Raw genomic sequence first — 10130 nt, forward strand, 5'->3', positions numbered from 1 at the left:
ATATGTGAAGACAAAGAACTAAGAGAAAATAGAGAGGGTATGGATTTGCTGAATTAACTATTTGAATTGGAATACAAAAAAGGGAGGTGTGAGGAAGTCAGGAAAATAAGTAAATGAACTGTAAGATATAGAAAGAGGGATTTGTTTTTAATTGTTTGGGGGGGTTCTGTTTTTTTAGTGTTTGTATTTCTTGTGTTTTCTTTTTATCCTTTTTGTAATTTCTTTCTTGTGAAAATTTTAATAAATATTTTTTTTAAAAAAATGATGTATATATTTTCCCCACCATAACGAAAACCTCATTTACTCTCTTTTCTTGAATATGTGCACACTCTCTCACTCTCTCACTCTCTCTCTCTCTCCCTCCCTCTCTCTCTCTCTCTCTGCCTCCCTCTTTTCAATCTCGATTCCCACTCCCAAATATTCCCATCTGCTTGTGATTGATTTCAGACTCTTCAGCATCAATCGATTGTTGAATTGGCTGTGGCTGTAGTGCCGCCTCTCCCCATAAATTTGCAGTCGCTTAGAAAATGCCACGGCCCATTGGCTCCGCTAGCGCATGGCTGTCTTTCCAAGTGCGCTCTTTTGCAAAGGGAATGCCAGGCTCCACAGATCGATCTCTCTCGGGAGTGCGTGACTCATTATTAAGAAACAGATGAAAACAATTCAATCAAAATATTGTAGCTGTAACTTTCAAACCAGATTTTTGCACTCACTCTTTTCCCCTTCTTCGTGGAATCACCCAAGCAACCTACACTTCAATGGGTGTTCTGTTTGATTTTCCTCTGAATACGAGTCTCTTAACCTAGCTCGATTTCAAAGATGAATTGATTACTAGGTGTTAGACGGAGACAGAATCTTTGGGCTTTACGAGCATGCTAGAGAATATGTTAGAATCTGGTTAGATAGCTACTAGCTGGTTCTGCTAAGATTCCTGTCTCAGGAAGAGCCTAGGTTAAAGGTAAAGGTAAAGGACCCCTGGACGGTTAAGTCCAGTCAAAGGCAACTATGGGGTTGCGGCACTCATCTTGCTTTCAGGCTGAGGGAGCTGGTGTTTGTCCACAGACAGCTTTCTGGGTCATGTGGCCAGCAGGACTAAACTACTTCTGGTGTAAAAGAACACCCTGACAGAAACCAGAGTGCACGGAAAGGCCATTTACCTTCCCGCTGCAGCAGTACCTATTTATCTACTTGTACTGGTGTGCTTTCAAACTGCGAGGTTCGCAGGAGCTGGGAGAGAGCAATGGGAGCTCACCCTGTTGCGGGGATTTGAACCACCGACCTTCTGATCGGCAAGCCAAATAGGCTCAGTGGTTTAGACCACAGCGCCATCCGTGTCCCTTAGGAAGAGCCTATGCACATCTAGCAGGGTTCCCCATTGCAGACCTTAGTGCATATAACCAGTCTGGCCGGGGTGGGCGGGCAGATAATTACAGACCTCCATGCACCAGTAGTGGTTTAGTCCTGCTGGCCACATAACCCAGAAAGCCGTGGACAAAGGCTAGCTCCCTTGGCTTGAAAAGCGAGGTGAGCACTGAACCCCATAGACGTCTTTGACTGGACTTAACTGTCCAGGGGTCCTTTGCCTTTGTCCAATGGCACATCTAGCAGCAGTGCCAGATTTACATACAGTGGTACCTCTGGATACGAAGGAGATCTGTTACGGAGCCCTGTTAGTACCCAGAAGCGAACACAACCCGCGTCTGCACGTTTGCACGTGTGCAGGTTGCGATTCGCCACTTCCATGCATGCGTGTGATGTCATTTTGACCATCTGCTCATGCGTGAGCGTCGAAACCCAGAAGTAACATGTTCTGTTACTTCCGGGTTGCCGTGGAGCGCAACCTGAAAGCATTCAACCTGAAGCACATTTAACCTGAGGTATGACTGTATAAGCTAAACAAACTATAGCTTAGGGCCCCACTCTCTTGAGGCCCCAAAAAAATTTAAAGGGGAAAAAACCTGGATGTACATTTCCAAATTATAAGATTAAAAACAAATAAAATAAAACCTACATACAGCAACAGTGATTTGTGTTGTGTAGGCGCCTATGATGTAAGTAATGGGCCCCGCCTGCTAGCCTGCTCCCTAAAATATCACTGGTTTGCTCATTTCTATATATAGCAGGCATAGGCAAACTCAGCCCTCCAGATGTTTTGGGACTGCAATTCCTATCATCCCTAGCTAACAGGACCAGTGGTCAGGGAGTTTGGTTGTAGTCCCAAAACATCTGGAGGGCCGAGTTTGGGGATGCCTGATATAAAGGGTGCCTACACTCTGCATGGACTGGTTGCATGGCAAGATGCGCAAATGGCTTTAAATGCTTATTGTTGTTTAGTCGTTTAGTCGTGTCCGACTCTTCGTGACCCCATGGACCAGAGCACGCCAGGCACTCCTGTCTTCCACTGCCTCCCGCAGCTTGGTCAAACTTATGTTCGTAGCTTCGAGAACACTGCCCAACCATCTTGTCCTCTGCCGTCCCCTTCTCCTTGTGCCCTCCATCTTTCCCAACATCAGTGTCTTATCCAGGGAGTCTCCTCTTCTCATGAGGTGGCCAAAGTATTGGAGCCTCAGCTTCAGGATCTGTCCTTCCAGTGAGCACTCAGGGCTGATTTCCTTCAGAATGGATAGGTTTGATCTTCTTGCAGTCCATGGGACTCTCAAGAGTCTCCTCCAGCACCATAATTCAAAAGCATCAATTCTTCGGCGATCAGCCTTCTTTATGGTCCAGCTCTCACTTCTATACATCACTACTGGGAAAACCATGGCATTAACTATACGGACCTTTGTTGGCAGGCTGATGTCTCTGCTTTTTAAGATGCTTATTAGGTTCATATATTACCATATAGCATATATTCAACACAAAAACAGCGACAATTTGTTGTTGACAAAGGACAGCTGGACATATAAAGGGCCCCATTACCTTCAGTAGCTTTGGGCCTCATCAAACCTAAATCTGGCGCCATCTAGTAGGCACAACCCCTTTCTGTTACACTCAAGCAATGCTAATTGCATGAAGAAATAATTCTCAAAAAGAGCCAACATCTATTCATCTACTGATTGGCAGATCAATACTAACCAGAGAAGTGTTGGATGGGGACAGATGACCCTGAGGTCTTTTCAGGCTTTGCGATGTTACCTTGGATCTAAGATGCTCCTGCTCTCTGCCCATATGCAAAACTCCTGTTTTGATAGTAGAAGTGGATGCTTTAAATGCTTTCATGCATTCAGCATCCCATCTGTTTTGACTCTCGGTGAGATTGAGAGGAAACTGTGCAGGTGTGAGGTCAAAGATCTGACTTAAGCATAGTGATTTAAGCCAGTCATCTAAATCTTCAGCTGCTGTTCCCCAGTACCTCACATTTTCCTTACGTAAGCAAACAAACCATACTGCAAACAACCAAATGCAAACAGCCAAGCTCTGGGCCGCCTCCCCACAATCTCTCACAATGCCGATAAAAATAAATATATAAGTAAAGGACCTACCCACGTGAGGGTGACACAAAAAACCTGCACTATGCAATAGAATGAAAGATCATTATATCTCCCCCCCCCATTTTGCGCCCTCCTTCTCTCTTCCGTCTTTCCCCCCCCCAATGTCTTTGACAATAGCATCTCACACTGAATGTAAACAAACTGTGAAAAAGACTCTATGAATTGAAAGTGGAGATGCCATATGTACTTTTCCTTGTTTATTTGTTTGTTTTGTAACAAGAGTCATCTTTAATAGAAAAGAATTTTAGAAAGAAAAGAAAAGAAGGAAGGAAGGAAGGAAGGAAGGAAGGAAGGAAGGAAGGAAGGAAGGAAGGAGCACTCTTTCTTGAGGTCCCTTTCCTTTTTCTATTTCTTAAAAAAGGAAACCAGAAAGAAAGGAACCACAGGTAGGAAAACTGCAAGGTATAACTCTTTCCATCTTCAATGATCAAAAGCTTTCATGTTCTTTCCTGTCTTCCTTTTGCGAATCTTAACTTCTTTTAACCTCCTGTAAACCAGTAAGTGCCTACAATAATGTTTTCTAAAATGTTTCTCCTTCTTGCTTTAAAGAAGGATGGTGGCGGCTTTCAAAAGCGGCTCGCTTATTTCTTATATATTTACCAAAAAAGGAAGTAAATTTATATACTGCCAGTCATAAAAAGAAATGAGAGCGGTTTACAACAATTGTACAATATAAAGCATATAAAAAGTTGAAATCAGAAATCAGCTAAATATTGTGGAAAGATGTGTTCTTAATCACCCGTCCAAGCCTGATGGAATAGGAAAGCAGGCGTTTGAAAATTGAAACAGGGTATTCTGCAATACTGGGCCAATGACATTAAAGACTTGGTTTCTTGTTGTCACATGAGCCTTGCCAACTCAAGAAATGGCCAGCGATGATTTCTGCAGATGATCTCAGCAATCGAGCTGGGATTTTTTGTCTTTGGAGAACAACTACCGAGCATTTGGATGGAGACTGTTGTAAACAAAAATCTGCCCTTTTTTCCCTTATGGGGTATCCAAGAGTCCATATAGAGTCCTTACATAGGTTCCCTATTGGTAGGAGAAAATAACAGAGGCCAACCAGAGAATATTGAGAAGCAAAGCAGCTAGTAGGCCTGATTTTTATTTATCTGTTGCAACAGGGTCCTCACTCACCACACGCAGGAGGGAGGAGGAATGCAGAACTAAGGTGTGCCTGCCCTTATATAGACATTTTAAGTTCCCTGCCCTGGAGCTCAAGACCACCCCTCCATACCTCATATATACATCACAAAAGGTGTGTAACCCAAGACCACCTCCCACATACCTACATCACAGAAAAGGTGGTCTAAAACAGAAATTTTAATGTTGTTTTCCCTGTCTGCCAGGTTATCTGATTGCCTTTCCTGATAGTCTGTCACCCATTAAAATGGTTTCAGGTCAGTCTTCCTGGTTGATCTATGTACGTGCTTGGTTGGTACATTTATGAACATTTAATATATATCTAAGACCTTAAAATTCTTATCGCAAGACCATACCAGGAACTTGTGGTCCTAGTAAAAGCTATGGTTTTCCCAGTAGTGATGTATGGAAGTGAGAGCTGGACCATAAAGAAGGCTGATCGCCAAAGAATTGATGCTTCTGAATTATGGTGCTGGAGGAGACTCTTGAGAGTCCCATGGACTGCAAGAAGATCAAACCTATCCATTCTGAAGGAAATCAGCCCTGAGTGCTCACTGGGAGGACAGATCCTGAAGCTGAGGCTCCAATACTTTGGCCACCTCATGAGAAGAAAAGACTCCCTGGAAAAGACCCTGATGTTGGGAAAGATGGAGGGCACAAGGAGAAGGGGACGACAGAGGACAAGATGGTTAGACAGTGTTCTCGAAGCTACCAGCATGAGTTTGACCAAACTGCGGGAGGCAGTGGAAGACAGGAGTGCCTGGCGTGCTCTGGTCCAGGGGGTCACGAAGAGTTGGACACAACTAAATGACTAAACAACAACAACAACAGATATTGCTGAACTCCTTCATGATTCCACACTCAGCCACGTTTCAGTGATAAGGTAAGCTCAAATCCCATCACCCAACAACATCCTGAAGAACTTCTGAAGTCCCAGGAGAACAAGGTAGAAAAATTGAAGCCTCTTTTGCAAGGGAATAAAACTGGGAGAAGGGTTTCAGGAAGACAATACTACAATACTGTACTACTTTGTATTGTCTAAACACACACACACACACACACACACACACACACACGTGTGAACCTGCATGCTATATGTTTATTGTAACATATAGCTAGACTCGTTGAATATTATGTTGGTGTTAGTCCAGATTGTGTACAAACCAGTACGAACAAAGCCTACAGAATTAAAAGTTAGCAGATGCTTTTTTGCTTGTTTCTTTTGACACTGAAATGCTTCAAGGAACAAATTGGGTTTTGAATATTCATGAGAAAGTCGGCAATCTTTGCAGGCCAGTCTGGACTACGGCAAGAAAAAGCTCTCTCGAGGATTGGTGTCAGGCCAACCTTTCAAAATTAAGGAGCCCCGTTGGTTTCATTATTCTGCCATAAGGGGAACAAAATCATAATAAAAACCAGCTATTTGCTGTATGAAAGTGGGAAACAGAACAGTTCCATGCCATGACTTACAACTTAGACCCCATCTGTACCAGACATTTAAAGCACTATCATGCCACTGTGGCTTCCCCCTAAGGAATCCTGGGATTTGTAGTTTTTTAAGGGTGCTGAGTGTTGTTAGAAGACCCCTGCCCTGCCCACCTGCCCTTGAGCTACAGTTGCCAGAGTTCCCTGGGAAGAGGAATTTATTGTTCAGCCACTTTGGAAAAGGAGGCACTGTGAGGGGATAAGGGTCTCCTATCAACTCTCAGCACCCTCAACAAACTGCAGTTCCCAGGATACTTTCGAGGGAAGACATGACTTTTGTTTAATACTGTTCTAAATGAATGGTGAAGGTGAGGACTGAAACATAAAGATATGGCATAAAGGAATGGGAGAAGAAGTGAAATTAAATGGAAATATACTCAGTTGTGGAGAAACTGGGATAGCTGGCAGAAACAGCCAGGAGGAAGACCTCTTGGCCCCTCCATCCCAAAGCAGCTCACTGCTGTTGGCATCAAAGAGACCAGGAATTTGTGCCTGAAAGGGGTTGTTGTTGTTTTTTTAAAAAAGTGATACGTTCCTTAAAAAGGGATGGCTAACCTTTATTGACTGAAGGGCAACATTCTCCCTTGGCCAATGCTCTGGGGGCCACATACCAACTGTAACTATAGTCCAAAGCTGGGGAGGGTTCCCTCTTTGTAAAAAGCCAAAGATAAAGTACCCCTGACAGTTAAGTCCAGTCACAGATGACTCTGGGGTTGAGGCACTCATCTCACTTGACTGGCCAAGGGAGCCAACGTTTGTCCGCAGACAGTTTTTCCAGGTCATCTTGCCAGCATGACTAAGCCGCTTCTGTCAGTGTTTGTAAAAAGCAAAAAAAGAAGGAAAGGGTTGTGACCTCCCTTTGTCTCCTCAGCCTGGTCCTCGGACCCTTGTTGGCATAAAAGAGTCCACGAGAATATCCTTGCAGAGTTTTATTCTTAAAAGTCCTTGTGCAAAAGTGACTGACACACAACAACACTACCAGCTTTCACAAACCAACCAACCAACCCAACCTCAGCAACAAACTAACATTTCTCATTCTATATATACAACCTGGTGCAGGCCGCTGAGTCATGCTGACCCAGCTTTATTCGCATTAAAAAAACAGTGGCCATTTTAGCCGTGACAGCTTCTGGCAAAACCAGAGCAGCACGCGGAAACACCGTTTACCTTCCTGCCGGAGCGGTACCTATTTATCTACTTGCACTTTGAGGGATTCGAACCGCCAACCTTCCAACTGGCAAGCCCTAGGCTCAGCACCACACACATCCCTCTTTGCGCTGCTTAGCAAAAGAAGGGGATTATTGCTCCCAGAACATCAAATGACCGGTCTCCTGGCCAAGGGAAGGACCATTTGCATCCCGACCAGGTGACCTGGGCAGAAAGGTTCAAACCCCATCTCTGTGCCTGTTTTATTTGATTTTCCTTTGGTTGCCACAGCTAAAAGTAGCAAGGTCTTGGATGGTGGGAGGGCAGAAAAAAATTGCTTGAGGAATCAGATAAGTGGTAGCTCTGGTAAACCGACATGCATCATTATACAGCAGCCAGACAGTTATCTAATCTAATCCAATATTATCAGTGGTAGCAGTTCTCTTTCCCATCACCTGATCTTCTTAAATGAAGATTGAACCTGAAACCTTCTTCATCCCAAGCACATGGTATACTACTGTAATGGTTCTAGGGGTTGCTCGTGCGTAAGCCGGTGCAAACACCTGGCTGGGTTGCCTGAGTGAACCTTTCCTGTCCGGACAGCCACTCACCCGTGGCTGTCTCAGTCGCTGGCAGAATCCATCAGTGGGCGTTTCTTAAACTTCTTCCAGCAAAGAAGCTCTTTGACGCCTAGTCTCCGCCTACCCTCTCTGCACAAAAGCCTTCTGCGCAAAGAGGGCGTAGGCAGCGGAGGACCCTTACTCTCCCCGGCAAGGAGTCATGGGACCGCCTCGCCGCTTCCCCCATCTGCCCCCCTTCTCCACTGGCGCTACGCTGATTTTCTTCCCCAGAAGATGGGCTGCCTCTCCCCATCCCGGGAAGCTCTCTGGAATCCCTCTGGATTTTGCTCTCTCCCTCCGGCACTGATGGCAGTTCCCTGACAACTACTAAACTATGTTGCATCCTCTGGAATGAAGACTTCCATTTGTGCTGCAGAGCCAGGGTGGTCTTTGGCGTTATCAACATGCATTTAAGCCAAGAACGAAAACACCCCCTTTTCAGAGTTGCTAGCTTCTCTTGGCAGAGCTACCGTGCCTTTAACAGCCATGCAACCACCAGAATTCCAAGGTTAAACATTTACCTTCACTGCATCTGCATGCTGGGGAATATTTCACCAGTTGACTTTCGGTCCGGCATGTGGAGAAGGTCTCAGTGACCTAAACTGAGTCCAGATCAGCCAGAGGCAACTGAACAATAGCACTGTTCTCCCTTGCACTCCCAGAGACATAATTTAAGTAGGGCTGAGCCGGTTTTTTAGAATAGGTTTTGATTTTCACCAAGGAACTTGCCCTTGGTTGATGTTTTAAAAAGGGACCTCTGAACATTAGGTCCAGTCGTGGCTGACTCTGGGGTTGCGGTGCTCATCTAGCTTTATTGGCCGAGGGAGCCGGCGTACAGCTTGAACTTTGACGTGCTTTTGAAATGCTAGGTTGGGAGGAGCAGGGACCGAGCAACGGGAGCTCACCCCGTCGCGGGGATTCGAACCACCAACCTTCTGATCGGCAAGCCCTAGGCTTTGTGGTTTAGCTGGATGTTTTAAATAGCTGTTAAAAATCCAGTTGTTTGTTCCAACCTAATTCCACAATTAAGAGGGGTATCTTCGGCAGTTTGAATCCCCACGACAGGGTGAGCTCCCGTTGCTCAGCCCCTGCTCCTGCCAACCTAGCAGTTCAAAAGTGCAAGTAGATAAATAGGTACCGCTCTGGCAGGAAGGTAAACAGTGTTTCCCTGCACTGCTCTGGTTCGCCAGAAGTAGCTTAGTCATGCTGGCCACATGACCCGGAAGCTGTATGCTGGCTCCCTCGGCCAATAAAGCAAGATGAGTTCCTCTGACTCTGTGTGGCTCCCATGAAAGATTGCCATGGGGGCAGGTGGAGTATCTCCCTCCCAGGTTCAACCCCTGCCATCTCCAAGTAGGGTTAGGAATAAAACTCTGGAGAGCCAATGCCAGTCAATGTACCAGCAGTTCTGAGCTAGACGGACTAACGGTCCATAATGTGCACTCACTTTAATCTTCACTTGCCCCAGGGAGTCATTCCAATGTGGTAAAGGTAAAGGACCCCTGGGCGGTTAAATCCAGTCAAAGGTGACTATGGGGTTGTGGCGCTCATCTCTCTACAGACCGAGGGAGCTGGTGTTTGTCCACAAACAGCTTTCTGGGTCATGTGGCCAGCAGGACTAAACTGCTGCTGGTGCAACAGGGCACCATGACGGAAACCAGAGTGCACAGAAATGCCATGTACCCTCCTGCTGCAGTGGTACCTATTTATCTACTTGCACTGGTGTGCTTTCGAACTGCTAGGTTGGCAGGAGGTGGGACAGAGCAACGGGAGATCACTCTGTTGTGGGGACTGGAACCACCGACCTTCTGATCGGGAAGCCCAAGAGGTTCAGTGGTTTAGACCACAGTGCCACCTGCATAAGGAAAGCTGTGACATTAGCTCATGCAAATTATGCTCCCCTAGAAGAGGCCTGTGTTAAGTACAGTGGTACCTCAGGTTAAGTACTTAAGTTATTCCATTCCAGAGGTCCGTACTTAACCTGAAGTTGTTCTTAACCTGAAGCACCACTTTAGCTAATGGGGCCTCCTGCTGCTGCCGCGCCGCCGGAGCCCGATTTCTGTTCTCATCCTGAAGCAAAGTTTTTAACCTGAAGCACTATTTCTGGGTTAGCGGAGTTTGTAACCTGAAGCGTATGTAACCTGAGGTACCACTGTAATCAGGTGTGATGCTGTTTATGCACTGGATTTTCTGCATCTGAAGAAAATTGCACTTTTTTGCTTCATAAACACCCCCCCCCCAATCT

The sequence above is a fragment of the Podarcis erhardii genome (assembly GCF_964252035.2).
Source record: "Podarcis erhardii genome assembly, chromosome: 8".
NCBI classification, from domain to species: Eukaryota; Metazoa; Chordata; class Lepidosauria; order Squamata; family Lacertidae; genus Podarcis; species Podarcis erhardii.